Here is a 17,566-nt window from a genome sequence, read left to right as displayed (position 1 = left end):
GGATGATGTACCCTGTCGTAGCAATCGTTGCCAGGTATTTGGACCTGGTGATGTAGATTTCCAGGATTTGGATCTATGTTGAATTTTTTCCATGGCATTTTTGCATGTATCCTTGAATCTTAGCTTTGGTCTTCCTCTTGTTCTCAACTCACATGACAGTTCACCGAAGAGAAATGCTCGGGGAAGACACTTGTCACCCATTCTTCTCACATGACCAAGCCATCATAATCTTCTGCTGTTGAGGATCGCTATGAGGCTGGCTATGCCAGATCTTGACAGGACATCTGCATTTGAAAATTTATCTTGCCAGTTGATATTCATAATTCTACAGAGGCAGCGAACATGGAAGCTGTTCAATTTTTTCTCCTGCTTCGAGCAGGTGGTCCATGCCGAAGAACCATTTAGCAGGATACTCAATACACATACCTGACAAATTAGTATCTTTGTTTTCACTGTCGGCTTAGGAATGTTCCATGCTCTTTTCATATTCTGCCAAAAATGGTAGCTGCCTTCCCAATTGTGATGCTTAGTTCTTCGTCCATGGATAGGTTTGTGGTGACAGTAGATCCAAGGTAAAAGAATTCTTGAACCTCATCTAATGGGCTGTTACCCAGATGACATTATATCACTGAGGTATACCTCCAGTGAATACAACCACTTTCTTCATGCTTATGTCAAGGGAAAACAACTTGCAGGCTCTGGATAGAGAATCCCATCAGTGACTGTAGAGTGTTTTCATTATAAGTGATGACAGCTGCATCATCTGCGAAGAGGAGTTCCCTGATGTGGACTTTCTTGACTTTAGTTTTGGCCTTGAGTCTTGCCAGGTTGTAGATACAGCCGTCTAACCTAATCTGGAGAAATACATCACTGTGTGAGTTTTGAAATGTGCAATTTAGTAGAACTGAGAAGAATATGCCAAAAAGGGTAGGGGCAAGAACACACCCTTGTTTGACTCCGCTGTTCATTGTAAACGGTTCCGATGTAGATCCATCATACTGCACTGTTGCTTTCACGTTTTCCTAAAAGGATGTTATGAACTGGTGTATGGTTGGTGGACAGCCAATCTTGATTAATACTCTGTACAGTCCTGATCTACTGACTGAGCCAAAACGCCTGTAAGGTCCACAAAGGCTATGAATGCCAACTTTCCTTGTTCTCTGCATTTTTCCTGCAGTTGTTGAAGTGAGAAAATCATGTCCATTGTTGACCTACCAGCCCTGAAGCCACATTGTGTTTCCAGATAGACGCAATCTATGAGTTTTGCAGGAATCTGAGAATGACACAGGCAAATGCTTTCCCTGTGATGCTCAGTAATGAAATGCCTCTGTAGTTGTTGTAGTCACCCTTGTAGCCTTTGTTTTTATAGAGCGATGATGTTTGCATCCTTGATGTCATGTGGGACATCACCTGATCTCCAACACTTTAGGGCATTAGTGGTCCTTCAGAAACCAATGTCTGAAATTGTTCTTGTTCCCTGAGGCATATCAGAAATAAAAATTTTGAATTTTTATTTTTCAGCAGATTCTGTGTTCCCATTTTGCTAATAGCGCTGCATAACTGGCTAGCATGAATTGCAAAGCGGAAGACGAATATACTTTATACCCAAATGGATCCATCCTTCTGTTATCCCTCTTGGATGGGGTTCTTTTCAATTTTTGGTGCTGCTGGTTGGTCTTTCAGTTAGCTGCTTTCACTAGCAGCAAGTTGGGAGCAGTGTGTGTAACGAGGAACTTGGTGTCTCTGGACAATATTTCCAGTCCATTCTCTTACTTGTGGGTGTGAAGGAGGCAGCTTTTTGTCATAGTTTGCGCAAATTACAGGATAGTGGCATTAATGGGGAGCACTAATTTGGAGGTACAATATGTTCATGAGCTGGTGTTGTATATCCAAGACTTCCTCCAAAGTGATGTTAAGGTTGTCCACCACTCTCTTAAAGAGGGCATGGGTAAGTTCATCTGCAGATGTGGAGGCAGTATTGCTTGCTAGACTGAAGGAGGTGTCCCAGTGGGTAATGTGACCCTTGTGATCTCTATAGTGGTCCCATGTGCCCCAGTCTGTCCAGAGAATGGAGAATGGCCTGGTGGGTAATAGTGTGGAGAGACGTCTTTGTTCTCCAAGTGTTCTTCCTCCCTGCAGGACAGGTCATGGATCACTGAATCTTGTGTTTGTTGCTCAGGTAACAAATCTCCCTCTAGGAGAGGAGAGCCTGGCGACTGGGAGACAGTGAGATCAGCAGGGCTGAGGAATTGCTGGTAAGCACACCCAAACTGCATTGCGTGTTCTGGTGTGGAGTGGGACCATGGTGCCATGCTGAGGTGAGAAAATGCTGGACCATTGAGGCAGCAGATAGTGCCATGTGAGTTAGTACTGTGTCTTGCTGTAGCACTGAGTGGGAAGGCAGTTGGTGTCAGCATCAAAGCGGGGTGGCAGAATCAAAGGTAAGTGCCTCTCCTACCGTCTGAATAGGCTGCATTGAGCCTGTGGTTGGCACTGGATCCTATAAAGCAACTGTAGGTACACTCTGAGAAGCAGGCAGCAGAAATCCCTGTGCATCAGCACCTTTTATATAGGCACCAACTCACTGGCAGTGCTGAAGATGCCTACAGAGTTAAAAATGCTAAGGCACGGGGTGTATGGTACCAAAGAAATTTGAAAGTTTGTACTTCTTCCAACTGGCTGACTAAGCATATCAGGTCTTCTCCTTAAAGACTTTTTTTTTTTTGTTGATTATCTCACCCAGAGCTTTCTCTGGGTCAGACATTAGTTTGAATGAGTCCTGGAGTAGTGAAAGTTGAAATAGCACTCCCTGCACCAGAGGCAGACCCATTATTGTGGACCCAGAAGTCTATGCCTCATCTTCCCTGCCACACACACTCAAGTGGAGAAACCAGGTAAGGAGGCTGCCTAGTGGCAGGTTGATATATCCCATCACATGCACCAAAAGGGCCCAATGTGCCCTCTCTCTCCCTCCCTCCCTCCCTCCCACACACGCACACACACACACACAAAGCTTAACACTTTCTGGCATAGCTCATAATCCTTTTATTATGCTGACTGCTCTTCTTTGACCCCTCATTTAATTTGTCAATATATTTCTTGATAAAATAATGGATTGCTCAGTCACAGAAGATAGCTACAGTCATATCATGGTGACAAACCATCAATTATAGTAGTTCCTGACAAACTAAAAACATCTCTCCATAAATCATAACTTCATCAATTACAGAAAACAGCTACCCCCTCCTAAACTACAAGTTGCCTTTTTCTGTCCTGATGGACAAGTTTACCAAGAGTCAGTGGTCAAGAGGACACACGAACACATACATGTGAGAAGGAAAATGTATATTGCTGAAGGAAGAAATGTGTGTGTGTGGAAATACTGGATACTTGCGCGTGACTGACCGAAAGTTGATTGATAACAGACCGACTGAAACCTATCTGATTTAGTTTAATTGCTTAAAAATGAGGTGGTGCATCCTTGCAAGAGAATTTATCTCTCTTCCTTAAAATAAAGGTAGCTCTATTGTTTAAGCCAATCAAATCGCTGTTGCTTAGTTTACGTATTAACTTTTTAATTATGTGTAACCAAGACTATAAAAGTTGCTGTGGACATTTTGTATACAAAGTCTTCTTTTCTAAACTTCCCACAGCTGTGTGACAATAAAGGTGTTTCTTTCCTTCCACACCCAAGTCTGTGTTCCATGACACATGCTAAGGCAAAGTAAAATCCTGCTTACTGATAACATAACAGGGCAGATCAATTTAAGTTTAGATAGAGAATTATAAACATAAAATGGGACCCTAACTCTTCTACAAAGAATCAAAGCATAATCAAAAGTCACTAGAATGATTTAAAAAAAAACAACCTATCATCCCATGAGGATGGTTAGAATCACGGTGCCTATTAGCTCAATGGCTCCAAAAAACACATGGTTGAGAGAGCTGGGCAACATGGTTCCTAAGACTCACAATCTTCACATACACAGACTAAGCCTCCTCACCGTTTGTGTGTATGGAAAACCTTTCAATAGCACAGAAGCAAGTTTATGGAGCAATAGTTTTATTGATGATGTTCTTGTATTTCCATTTTCAAATGGCATAAACTATGTTCTCAGTGCATATCAGAGAATTCTAGTTCTTTGCATATACGATGCTAACCGTTTGTGTCTTTTTATGATCAAAGTTTTCTTCTTCTTCAGCTTTACAGACTGTTTTGGTATTTCAGTGACACTACTCAGTTTCTGGGTGTCCCACTGTTGCCTGATCTTTAGATTGTGTGTAATTATATTGATCTGTATTTCCCAAAGCGTGGAATGCAAAAGAATTTCAAGGGGTACATGGCAGAAAATAGCTTACTAAAAGAATGTAAAATAAGATAAGAAGATAAGCATGGGGATGGCACTGGGAGAGGGGATACATCAATAAGGCCCAAGTCTCAAAAGGGGTATGCAAATGAAGTTTGGAAACACTGATATAGACTACTTATAAATTTCCAATTACCACTTTGAATGTTGACAGGTTCTTGTCCCAGGATCGGGCCCAGATTTTAAATTATTCTATACTTGGGAGCCCTTATGTGCACAGTCGCAACACAGACTATAGGAACTCTTGTATAGTAAACTCTTTGCTATTGAAGCCTGGGACAGGGAGGTTGCCAGATATTCAAACTTGCCAGATATGCAGAAGGTTCCAATATGCTCTGGGTGACTTGGCACATGGCCACATCATGCAAGGAACCACTCTGGGCAGGGCAACATGTGGCACAGGGAGCCACTCTGGGCAGCTCAGTGCATGGCTGCCCCACTCGACGAGCCCTCTGAGCAGCTTGAGCATGGCTGCACTGCGTGGGGAGCCACTCTGGGCAGGAGAGTGGAGGAGCCGCCGTCAAGACAGTATGCCAGTTAATAGAGGCATCCAGTTATTTGAACATCAGTTGAAAGAGAGTTTGCTGTATATTTACAAATATTACTTATTAATACATTTGGCACAGTCACAAACACTCCAACTTAACAACACAACTAGGGAATGTACATCTGTATTTTCCATGCACTCACATTATTCCTTGCACAAGTTGAACCTCGCTAATCCAGAAGTTTCGTCCAGCAAACTCCATAATACGGCACAACTTTAGTTAGTCAAAGGACCACTTATCATATGTGTGGCCAAGTTTTCTGAGGTCCCATGAAGTCCATTTACAGCCACTAGTCCTGGTTCTCAGTGTTCTGGTTATGTTATTTAACTGTAATTTACCCCAAAAATGTCTGCTAAGAGCCCGATAAGCAGTGGAAGTGTTGGTAATGTGCTAGAAAATATTGACCTTCCTTTGCCCGGCAAATTCTCGTGTCTTGCACCAGGCAGGTCCTTTGGGTGCTGGATAAGAGACGTTCAACCTAAAGAACAATCTGAAAATTTATCCTTCATCTTCCTCATCACCATCACCTTCTCCATCATTACCAGTGGGCATCATTCTGGCACCTCTGGTGTGACGAACTGTGTAAAGTTAGCATAACTAACATGGCTTCTGTAACGCTAAGTGCTCACGTGATTGCCTCCGCTTGCTGGCAGATAAGCTGACCATGGTATGACACAGGAATAAACAGTAAGAATTGCAAGCAACTGGAAAGAACTGGATCTAACTGAACTAGGAGTACTGTGCCCTGTCAAGGTAAGATGTTAAAGAATTACTGCTTGACAGTTGGGACATACCTGCTTGTTCGCCCGTTACTGTAGCCTGTATCCAAACTATTGTGTTTGACCAATCAACTGTACCCAAGTTAAGACTATAAATGATCTGCTACCTTGCTATATGGGGTCCCTCTCCCTGGAGAGGTACCTTATGCTCATAACAAACACCTTGTAATTCTACCCCAGAGAAGTCTCTGTCTCTCAGCTAGCCAGAACACTGTCGTTTTTTCTCTGACAGTTTTGGCACCCCAGATGGGACAAGGCTAACTCGCCAGACTCTGACTGTGCTGACGGGGCCGGTGGCCCTTCCACGACGGCGTCTCCAACGCCAGTGTCAGGTGAGTTCACCTGGGAGACTCGGTGTGGGGTCCCGGTGCAGGCACAGTAGGATTTCTCTTGAAGGCGGTAAGATCGAGACACCGAGTGAGGTAGTGTAAGTCTGGGTTCTGGTTACTGTCTCTGAACGGGGCAAGGAATGGTAAAAGGCACTCCGCTTGCAGAAGTGTTGGTAAACTGGAAATCAATCGACGGGACAGTGGGTCTGTCTAGGAAATGAGTCGTGGAACTGTGTCAATCTATTTGGCCCACTCTGACCGCCTTTGGTACGGCCGACCAAAAGTGGCCCGGAGTCAGTAGTTTTGATTCAGGAAGGTTGCGATTTTTGTGCCAACAATTGGAGTCACAGTTCCTGCCTCAAATGGATTATTGGTATATTTGGGATAACTATGCGCATGCCCGAAGTGTCGGGAACTCTCAGAAAGTTACACTTGAAACTTTTGAGAATAACCCGATCCCCTTAGAGCCAACTCCACCTTACTCCCCACCTGGGGCCGTTAGTAACCCCTTCTTACCTTCCCCAAGCATGATGGCACCCCTAGTCACTGATACTCCCCACACTGCAGGCCACCCCAGGACAACCGCAATTTGCAATAGCTAGGGTTCATGTGCCCTTCTCCCCCCAAGATTTGGTGACATGAAAGTAACAATTACCTAGATTAAATGATGACCCTGAGAAGGTCGTGGAGACCATAAGGGGAATTTTTCAGGCATACGATCCTACCTGGCAGGACGTCCAGCTTCTGTTAACCACCCTATTTACTCCTGATGAAAGAATGAAAATCCTAAATGCGAATGAGCAGAGACAAGTAACTTGGCCCAGGGAAGACCCTCATTGGGATCCAACTAATGCAGATCACTTGATGCTACTGCGTACCAGTCGAGGAGGGCTGTTAGACAGTATACAAGCAGCCGGGCAGAAGACTTAATTGGGGAAAAATTCGTGACTTACATCAGGAGCCTGATGAACATCCGTCCACTTATCTTAGTCGATTGTTCAGGCAGATTAGGATGTATGGTGGAATAGACCCGGAGGCTAGAGAGCACCAGTCTATAGTAGTTTCTATGTCTGTAGATCAATCAGCCCGATATAAAAAAGTACTTTGCTAAACATGCCCCCGGATAGCAGGGAGTCATTGTCTGAAAAAGTGAGTATAGCTCCTTATGTATTTGGGGGCCAGAATGAACAAAAACAGCAGGAAAAACGAGTACAGAAAGAGAGGCTCGCATTTTAGCAGCTGCACTGCAAGGATATCCCTCCCCTCTTAGGTGAGGGAGAACCTCAGAGAGGTCAGGTAAGGAGAGACAAACAGACCTGGGCCACTGGGAATAACAATTGTAATTGCTGTAAACCGCCCGGACACTGGAAAAGAGACTGCCCCCTTTGCCCCAGGGGACCCCCAATCGAGGCAGCTTGTGGATTGGTGAGGGGGACCTCATCGAATTGCAAATCAAGGGGCCAGGGGGCTCAGGATAATGATTTTACTCAGGACTGACAATTAGTGGGGACCTATTGGGTGGCCCTGTCTGGGGGCTCTTATTGCAATACCTTTCTGCCCTGTAATACTTCAGACCCATTAGTGACCCTTAATGTGGGAGAACACAGTTATGAGTGTTTGGTGCATACAGGGGCCACCTATTCCGCGTTAACTACTTTGCCCCCTCAGATAGAGATAACATCAAAAGCCTTAATCATGGGGATAGAAGGGAACCCTAGGGATGTCCCTGTGGCTCAAGATGTAACTGTCCGGGTAGGTCCTATAACTACCCAGCACTCATTTATGATACCAGAAGGCAGCCCGGTGAATTTGTTAGGGCAGGATTTGTTGTGTAAGTTAAGAGCTACAATAGAATGCACCCCAGACGGCATACAGCTCTGCTTGCCAACACGCCAGCTTCCCGCATTGGCAACTGTGTTAAGCAATAGGGAGCAAAAGACTTCCCTCCCAGAAGAGCTAGGGGAATCTCCACACAACCCTCTGGGGATGGAAACCGACCAATGTGGGACTATTGAAATCGGATGACCCAGTACAAATTAAAGTCAAGCCGGGTCCACCACCAGCAGAGAGAGAGTATCCTCTAACACGTGAAGCAGAAGAAGGAATCCAACCCCTGATAGACGCATATTTAGAACAGGGAATACTGGTGGAGCGTTGCTCTCCCTGCAATACCCCTATTTTGCTGGTCAAGAAGCCCTGGCCCATACGGTAAACCTGCATACCACTTTGTACAGGATTTACGGGCAATTAATAACTATGTGATTGTCCCGCATCCAGTGGTCCCAGACCCGTTGGGCATTATAACTCACATAGCTCCAACTAACCGATATTTTACTGTAATAGATTCGTGTGCTGCCTTCTTTAGTATACCGGTTCAGCCCGATTCGCAGTATTTGTTTGCATTCACTTGGCAGAACAGGGTTCAGTATACATGGACTCGACTTTCTCAAGGGTTCACCGGGTCCCCAACTATCTTTTCACACATACTCACTAACGATCTAAGGGATATGAACTTGTCTAGAGGTTCACAGTTAGTTCAATATGTAGACGATTTGCTTATTGCTAGCTCAGACAGACATGCCTGTGTGGCAGACATGCGCACCTTGCTTTTTAATCTTGCTGTTAAAGGTCATCGTGCGTCCCCAGCTAAATTCCAATTTTGTGCTGAACAAGAATATCATCTTGGGTACATTCTCGCCCGTGGAGAAAGGAGGTTAGCCCCCGGTCGGGTTGAAGTTATCCACTGTATGCCACGGCCAGTAACTAAAAAGCAAGTTCGAGCCTTTTTAGGAGCTGCTGGATTCTGTCGTCCTTGGATTGCAGCCTTTGGAGAACTGGCCCGACCTCTGGTGGAAGCCACTGCGCAAGAGGCTGAAGATCCAATCAACTGGACACTGGACAAGGTAAAAGCTTTTGAAACCTTAAAGCAAGTGCTAGCTTCGGCTCCTATACTGGGGCTGCCAGACTATAACAAACCGTTTTCTCTATATATTCATGAAAGAAAGGGGGTAGCTTCAGGAGTGCTTATGCAATCACTCGGAGATCATCCTCGACCTGAAGCCTATTATTCTGTGCAGTTAGATCCTGTAGCTAAGGGTATGGTGTCATGTCTCCGGGCGATTACTGCAGCCGCCTTGTTGGTGGAAAACAGTAAAGGGATTGTATTGGGACACCCACTAACTCTGTACATTCCCCACGAGGTTGAGGCACTGCTGAACCAAAATTTAACCCAGACTTTTACACCTCAGAGGCTGCACCAGTATGAACTGTTACTCCTAGCAGCCGATCACTTGACTATTAAGAGGTGTACTACATTAAATCCGGCCACTTTGCTCCCTGACGACAGAGGAAGAGAGATAAACCGTGATTGCTTGGAAACGGTTACGGAGACTGAGCAAGTCCAAAAGGATCTGGAGGACTTGCCTCTGGAAAATCCGGACTGTGTTCTGTATACTCATGGGTCGTCCTTCTATCACAAGGGGTGTAGAGTTACAGGATACGCCACAGCCACTTTGTATGAGGTTTGGGAGGCTCAACCTTTGCCTCCTGCACTAAGTGTGCAGGCCGCGAAACTACATGTGTTGGCACAGGCCTGTGTGCTAACAAAGGAAAGAACTGTAACCATTTACACTGACTCTCGTTATGCCTTTAGAATTTGCCACACCACCGGACAAATCTGGAAACAAAGGGGGTTTTATTACCTCCTCAGGGAGTAAGGTGGCCAATACAGCTCAAACAGATAAATTACTGCAAGCTATCCAGGCCCTGAAGGGTATAGCGGCTGTGCATTGTCGAGCCCATATGGGACTGCAAACAGAAGTGGCAGGGGGAAATGCATTAGCGGATGCAGCTGCTCGGATAGCCGCTATGCAACCCCCTTCTGCAGTAGTAGCCCCTTTACAAGATCCTAAGGAAAACTGTATTCCACTCTTGCAAGACTTGTACGTTGGGGTAACTGACAGACAACAAGACGAGTGGAAGAAATATGAAGCTGAGCCTGATAACGGAGCCTGGAGAATTGCCGGGACCAGTAAACCCATACTTCCCCATAAGTACCTGATACCCTTGGCAAGGCTGTTGCATACTGATACACATGGACCCTATGGATTCGTTCCTTTGGCCAAAACTATCATAAGAACATACGAATGGCCATACCGGGTCAGACCAAAGGTCCATCCAGCCCAGCATCCCATCTGCCGACGGTGGCCAATGCCAGGTGCCCCAGAGAAGGAGAACAGAAGACAATGATCAAGTGATTTATCTCCTGCCATCCCTCTCCTGCCCTTGTTCTGAAGGCTAGGGCACCATACTTTATCCCTGGCTAATAGCCATTTATGGACCTAACCTGCAAAAATTTATCAAGCTCTTTTTTTAAACCCTGATAGAGTCCTGGCCTTCACAGCCTCCTCAGGCAAGGAGTTCCACAGGTTGACTGTGCGCTGTGTGAAGAAAAATTTCCTTTTATTGGTTTTGAACCTACTACCCGTCAATTTCATTTGGTGTCCCCTAGTTCTTGTATTGTGGGAAAAGGTAAATAATTTTTCTATATTCCCTTTCTCCACACCATTCATGATTTTATATACCTCTATCATATCGCCCCTCAATCGCCTCTTTTCCAAACTGAAAAGTCCCAGTCTCTCTAGCCTCTCCCCATATGGGACCCGTTCCAAGCCCCTAATCATCTTAGTCACCCTTTTCTGAACCTTTTCTAATGCCAATATATCTTTTTTGAGGTGAGGAGACCACATCTGCACACAGTACTCAAGATGTGGGCGTACCATAGTTTTATATAGGGGAAGTATGATATCTTTTGTCTTATTATCGATCCCTTTTTTAATAATTCCTAACATCCTATTTGCTTTACTAACTGCTGCTGCACACTGCGTGGATGTCTTCAGAGAACTATCCACTATAACTCCAAGATCCCTTTCCTGATCTGTCGTAGCTAAATTTGACCCCATCATGTTGTACATGTAATTTGGGTTATTTTTTCCAATGTGCATTACCTTACACTCACCCACATTAAATTTCATTTGCCATTTTGCTGCCCAATCACTCAGTTTGCTGAGATCTTTTTGTAGTTCTTCACAATCCCTTTTGGTTTTGACTGTCCTGAACAACTTGGTGTCCTCTGCAAACTTTGCCACCTCACTGCTTACCTCATTTTCTAGATCATTGATGAACAAGTTGAACAGGATCGGTCCCAGGACTGACCCCTGGGGAACACCACTAGTTACCCCCCTCCATTGTGAAAATTTACCATTTATTCCAACCCTTTCTTTTCTGTCTTTTAACCAATTCCCGATCCATGGAAGGATCTTTCCTCCTATCCCGTGACTGCCTAATTTTCATAAAAGCCTTTGGTGTGGGACCATGTCAAAGGCTTTCTGGAAATCTAGATATATTATGTCCACTGGGTGCCCCTTGTCCGCATGTTTATTAACCCCTTCAAAGAGTTCTAATAGATTAGTTAGACACGACTTCCCTCTGCAGAAACCATGCTGACTTTTGCCCAACAATTCGTGCTCTTCTACGTGCCTTGCAATTTTATTCTTTACTATTGTTTCTACTGATTTGCCTGGTACTGATGTTAGACTTATCGGTCTATAATTGCCGGGGTCTCCTCTGGAGCCTTTTTTAAATAGTGGCGTTATATTGGCCGTCTTCCAGTCATTGGGTACCGAAGCGAATTTAAAGGATAGGTTACAAACCACTGTTAATAACTCCGCAATTTCACATTTGAGTTCTTTCAGAACCCTTGGGTGAATACCGTCTGGTCCTGGAGACTTGTTACTATTCAGCTTATCAGTTAACTCCAAAACCTCCTCTAATGTCACTTCAATCTGGGAGAGTTCCTCAGATTTGTCACCTAAAAAGGCTGGCTCAGATTTAGGAACCTCACCAGCAGTATACACAGCCACTAAGCAGGTTACTGCTACCTGTCTTACTTGCCAAGCTTTCAACACTAAGAATTTGAAGCAGATGGTGAAGTGAGGGGGAAGGCAATGGGCACAGGTACCTTTTCAATGGCTGCAGATTGATTTTGCGGATATGCCCCCTGCTCTAGGCTATAAACACATTTTGGTTGTAGTAGACCAGCTCACTGGTTGGCCGGAAGCTACCCCCATGAGACAGGCGGATGCCCCTGTTGTAGTAAAATTCCTGTTAAAGAAATTAATCCCCAGGTTTGGGATACCGGAAGTAACTGACTCAGACAAAGGGAGTCATTTCACCGCTCAAATTCTAAAGACCGTTTGGGTATACAGCAGCAGCTGCACACCCCATATCAACCCCAATCAGCCAGAAAGGTGGAAAGAATGAATTCATCCCTAAAGATGAATCGCCAAGATTTGTGCTGAGACCAGCCTGAAGTGGCAAGAAGCCCTACCGTTGGCTCTGTGGCAGATTCGGAGTAGACTGCGGAAACCTTTAGGGCTGTCACCTTTCGAGATTTTGTTTGATCATCCGGCCCGAATTCCAGGGACTTACGATTCAGCACATACGAGTCTTTTGGCGGGGAACGAAGCGATTACTGATTATCTTTTGCATATGCAACCAGTTTACAGTCTACGCAAGGTGCAGCGCGACTGCTACAGTCGGTACCTCTTGACTGTAGTTTGCATGATTATACACCAGGCGGTTACGTGTGGATTAAAAACTTTCGCCAAAGCAATGGTTTGGAGCCAAGATGGGAGGGGCCGTATCAAGTCTTACTAACTACCTTTTCGGCTGTTAAGGTGGCAGAACGTCCTTTGTGGATCTACCACTTCCATTTGAAGCCAACTCTCCTACCAGAGAAAGACGCTGCCGTGCAGTCTGTACCGGTGGAAGCGATGGGCTGATAAAAAACAGATCTATTTATCCAACCTGCGTTATTATGTATTGTATGTATGCATGCTTTTAGTTATCCCAGGGGAGATCTTCATGACATCTGTACTCCTCCATCCTACAGAGGAAAATTGGTGGGTCCTTTTGGCAACAACAGCCACAAATACCTCCCATTTCTGTGCTGGGGAAGGTTACACTGTGGGGGCAGTACTAACTGCTTGTTTTATAGGAGTACCAACTCCCTTGCAGTTTGTACAAAATGACTGCATTTTCCAGTGGTTTGATATCAAACTGTCAGCAGTTAATTTGTATAATTTTGGCCTCGCTCAAAATCCTAATGCGTATTCTAACCAGCGGCATCCAAAATTGCAGCTGGCCAATGTGAGCAGAGGCTTTGAATGTTTTGTGTTTGAAAACACTACTAAGGCAAAAGTAAATCATAGTAATTCTGAGTTAACCTGCAATTCTACAGCTCCAGTATCCTATGCAACATCCCATATGTTTTTACTTAAAGGCTGGTTCTTAATGTGCAGCCTATTGGCTTATACCTATATACCAGCAAACAGTTCTGGTGGACCTTGTGCACTGGGGAGACTAACTACGGGAATACTGCTGTGGGATGCCCCCTTTACTACCATTAGAGCCAAGCATGGTCTGGAAACCTTAAGTGAAAATTGTGATTCAGATGTAAACCTTTTATCAAAAACGGAAGTGGTAGCGTTGGCTGTATTTCTAGTAGGAGTTCCAGGCTTAGCTGTATGTAATTAATTGACAGATTTCTAAAACTGCCTGCACCCTGGCTAAATCAATCAACCTCACCTCACCCCCGATTGAATCCATGGTGGAAGAATTGGCCAAGGTCCACCAAGGACTATTACAAAATCGAATGGCAATTGATTACCTCCTTTTACGTCACAATCACGGGTGTAAAGATTTTGAGGGTATGTGTTGCTTTAATCTCTCTGATAAAAGTCAATTAATTGAGAGACGCCTCTCCGATCTCCGACAATTGACAACACAAATCAAGCAGAACACTGAGGGAATCCAGTGGTGGGATTGGCTAACATCCTGGATCCCTAATTTGGGTGTTTGGGGAAACAAAATCCTTCTTGTGTTAATAACTGTTATCCTCTGTATAGGACTCTTGTATTGTTGTATCACTTGCTGTGTAACCTGTTGTACTAAACTCTCTTCTAAACTGTTGTATGGAATTGTTTGAATATCGGCACTTAGCCTACAAAACCAAAAGCGGAGACTGTGACGAACTGTGTAAAGTTAGCATAACTAACATGGCTTCTGTAACACTAAGTGCTCACGTGATTGCCTCCGCTTGCTGGCAGATAAGCTGACCATGGTATGACCGCACACAGGAATGAACAGCAAGAATTGCAGGGAACTGGAAAGAACTGGATCTAACTGAACTAGGAGTACTGCGTCCTGTCAAGATAAGATGTTAAAGAATTACTGCTCGACAGTTGGGACATACCTGTTTGTTCGCCCGTTACTGTAGCCTGTATCCAATCAAATGTATCCTAACTATTGTGTTTGACCAATCAACTGTACCCAAGTTAAGACTATAAATGATCTGTTACCTTGCTATATGGGGTCCCTCTCCCTGGAGAGGTACCTTATGCTCATAATAAACACCTTGTAATTCTACCGCAGAGAAGTCTCTGTCTCTCTCAGCTAGCCAGAACACTGTCATTTTTTCTCTGATACTGGCACTGCCTTTTCCAACCACCTTTATGTTAACAATGTCAGTGTAAGTTTCATGCACATTTAGTAGGGGATGTTTCCTTTTCTCTTTATTTTATCCCCTCTTCCTCATAACAGTGAAGTGCCTCTTTCGTATAGGTCAGATATCTTTGACCTCAACTTATCACGTCAATACATCACGATGGCCACTTTTGTGGTTATATATCACTTTTGCTATTTCTGTCCTACCCGGTCATTTGGTGTTGTTTTAATCAGTTATTTTGCGGTTTTTCCAAGTTGTGTTGTACCTGCTAAGTTTGAGGGTATTCTTATAAGCACTCTTTAATGGCATGGGGGCTTCCCTTATCACTATTTATGTAGGTAGACGAAAGGTCCGGAGTATACAAACATTGACTTTGCTATGTGTGTGAAAGGCGCCAGCCATTTGTAAGCCAACTGCCTTAGTTCAACATACAGAATGCGGCCTGTAGGTCCCTTTCATTACAACCATACTGATTTAATATAATCATATTGTCACATATTATAATAAAATATAATCATACAATAAGGAAATAATATATGAGAAAATATCTATAGATAAGCAAGCAGCCAAGCCAGAGTATTATAACCTCACAGTATAATCTGAAATGTGCATTCAAAATTTTAGGTCGAATCATAGCAGTAAATACTGAATGGACCATACTGTTGATGGATATATGAGATCAGAGGATGGCACCCAAAAAATGATGATTTTAATCATTAAGTGATTGGGGTAGGGGAAGAGGTTCTTATGCCATCAAGATATCTTGAATATTAACATTTTCAGAAACTACAGTAAATGTTTTCATATCCCACATTCTATCATCTGGAACTCTCAAATAACTGTCATTTTAACCAAAGTAAATTCTAGTTACATTTTCCATAAATACAGTATAGTGAAAGTAAATATAAATAAATACAGCAAACATCGTATAAGCTCAGAGCGTACAATACTACTGTTTTTGACAAATAAAGTACTCTGCATACATTTCTGTTTGTTTCTTAACAGAATCTTGTTTTTCTTTGGTGTTATGCATTGCTAGGTATGAGGAAAATGAAAAGGTTTAATTCAGAACAAGGAAGTGAGAAAGAGAAGTGGGAGACTAAAAACTGTAAAATCAAGTCTTTGAAAGGTCAGAATCAGTTTAACTTGATGATGGAAAAAGACCCTGTCTGGGAGAACTAACCGCAAGATTGCGCTAATGCAACTGACAGCTTTATAACCATAAAAGGCAGACCATAAATAAGGGGAAGGGGAGATGTAATAAGGGGAAGGGGAGATGTAAACAGGGGCGGAGTGGCACGGGGTTAAAAAGGCGAAACGGATAGGCTGTAAACTCCAAGGACCCTAACCAATGGGGGCCTAGGAGGAGGGCTTCTGCGGTCGGGTCAGGGAATAAATATGTATGTGGCTTATGCTGGGGGTGTGCCCACGCGGAGACCCTTTTCTTGCAATTGAAGTAATAAAAAGTCTCTCTGTTCCTGCTGCCTCGGGTAATTAATCCCTTGGAAAAGGGAAATATTTAGTTTATCCGAATTGTTTCTAACAGGTATACTTCTCTATTATCCAGAATATTTGAATATCCGGCAACCTCCAGATCCTGGGATTGCCAGATATGAAAGAGTTTACTCTACGTTTTTCTTTGTGTTCAAAAGAATTCTAATCTGCATTGTAGTCTATAAAGGTTCTTCTGTCATAGATAGTCACCTCCTTTGTATCTCAGCCAGTGGTCACTGTAAGGTGAGCGCTTGGGCAGCCACCCAGGTGAGAATCAAACGCCTCCCAGGAGAGTGCCCACAGCCAGCAGCATGTGTTTCTACTGGTAGTGCACATCCTCACTTGCATCCGTGCACATAGCAATTTATTCACAACTTGCATGGAAAAAATAGAGGGAACATTGTTGTGAGCACAAATCTGACCTGATGTGGATCTGAAGGGTCTGTCCCCACTCCAGGTGCATGCCCTGGGCTACCACAGGCATGTCTAGACTCTCTGGCTGAAGCTGTTCAAATTCATATAAACAGTTAAAAGTGTTAGGAAAAAAAATAATATACCCAAAATAAAACATGGGATTAAGTTTTAGAAATAGTGGAAATTTCAACTCCATCACCTATTATAAAGATAGAAAACTTTTCATTGTGTATTTAGAATGCAAAGTGAAATTAGCAAACAAAACTGTTAGCAAATTGACTTGCTTTGTAATCACACTAACCTCTACTGTGGAATACAAGCGATAGTTTGTTTGTCCAAACTCGTTCATTTCCTAATTAGCATAGGTTAGAAGCAAGATACACGTTGTGATGTTGTGCTGCAGTTTCCCAAACATGAACTGTGCGCTAGCTATAATTAACGTACACTTCTCTATAGGCTACTGACAGCTGGAATGGTGTTTGAATCATTCATTTCGTGTACGCTAATTCAACAAGTACCATCATATAGAAACACTGACGAGTTCTGTTTAAAATATAAAGCCTTCTGAACATCAAGAACACTAAAAGTGCCATGATTTCATTTTTATAATCACATACGCACGGCTTATTGTTCACGACACAACTAATCACTGCGTTTCCCGACCCAGACCCCCGGAAAACCGCAATGAGTAACTGCGGAGCATCGCGCCCCACAGCAGCTCACCCCTGGGAAACGTGGCTCCTTTGTGCGATGCCAGGGAGCTCATCTTTGTAACAGCGATTCAGCCCAGGCGGGAGCAGGGATTTCGCTGGGAACACGCCTGGGGGCTCGGGCTGCTTCCCTTGGCGCGGGTGACAGAAAGCAGGCAGGCGCCGCTCCAGACAAAGCCCTCGCGCCAGCAGCTCCCCGGGACTAGCCCCGCTCAGGGCACCGCCTCACAGATGGCCAGGCCGGCGAGGGCCGCTCTCAGCCGCCACCAGGGGGTCACCTACAGCAGTGACGCGGCCTGATGATCCGCCCACTCCGCCGTCCCCCCCACGAACGGCGCCGCGCCCCGACAGTGCGCACG

General features: G+C 44.3%; 1 protein-coding gene across 3 annotated transcripts in view; it reads right to left on the bottom strand.

The window, feature by feature from the left end:
* The window catches only part of RESF1 (retroelement silencing factor 1), a 36,571-nt gene extending 19,053 nt beyond the window's left edge, over window positions 1-17,518 (bottom strand). For all 3 annotated transcript variants that reach the window (XM_075006667.1, XM_075006685.1, XM_075006695.1), the window contains exon 1: window positions 17,221-17,518. The gene's annotated coding sequence lies outside the window, so the exon portion shown is untranslated. The remainder of the gene's footprint in view (window positions 1-17,220) is intronic.
* Between the last annotated feature and the right edge of the window lie 48 nt (window positions 17,519-17,566).

This window comes from Carettochelys insculpta, chromosome 1 (assembly GCF_033958435.1).
Source record: "Carettochelys insculpta isolate YL-2023 chromosome 1, ASM3395843v1, whole genome shotgun sequence".
In the NCBI taxonomy this organism is placed as follows: Eukaryota; Metazoa; Chordata; order Testudines; family Carettochelyidae; genus Carettochelys; species Carettochelys insculpta.
This window is presented reverse-complemented; position numbering and strand designations above follow the sequence as displayed.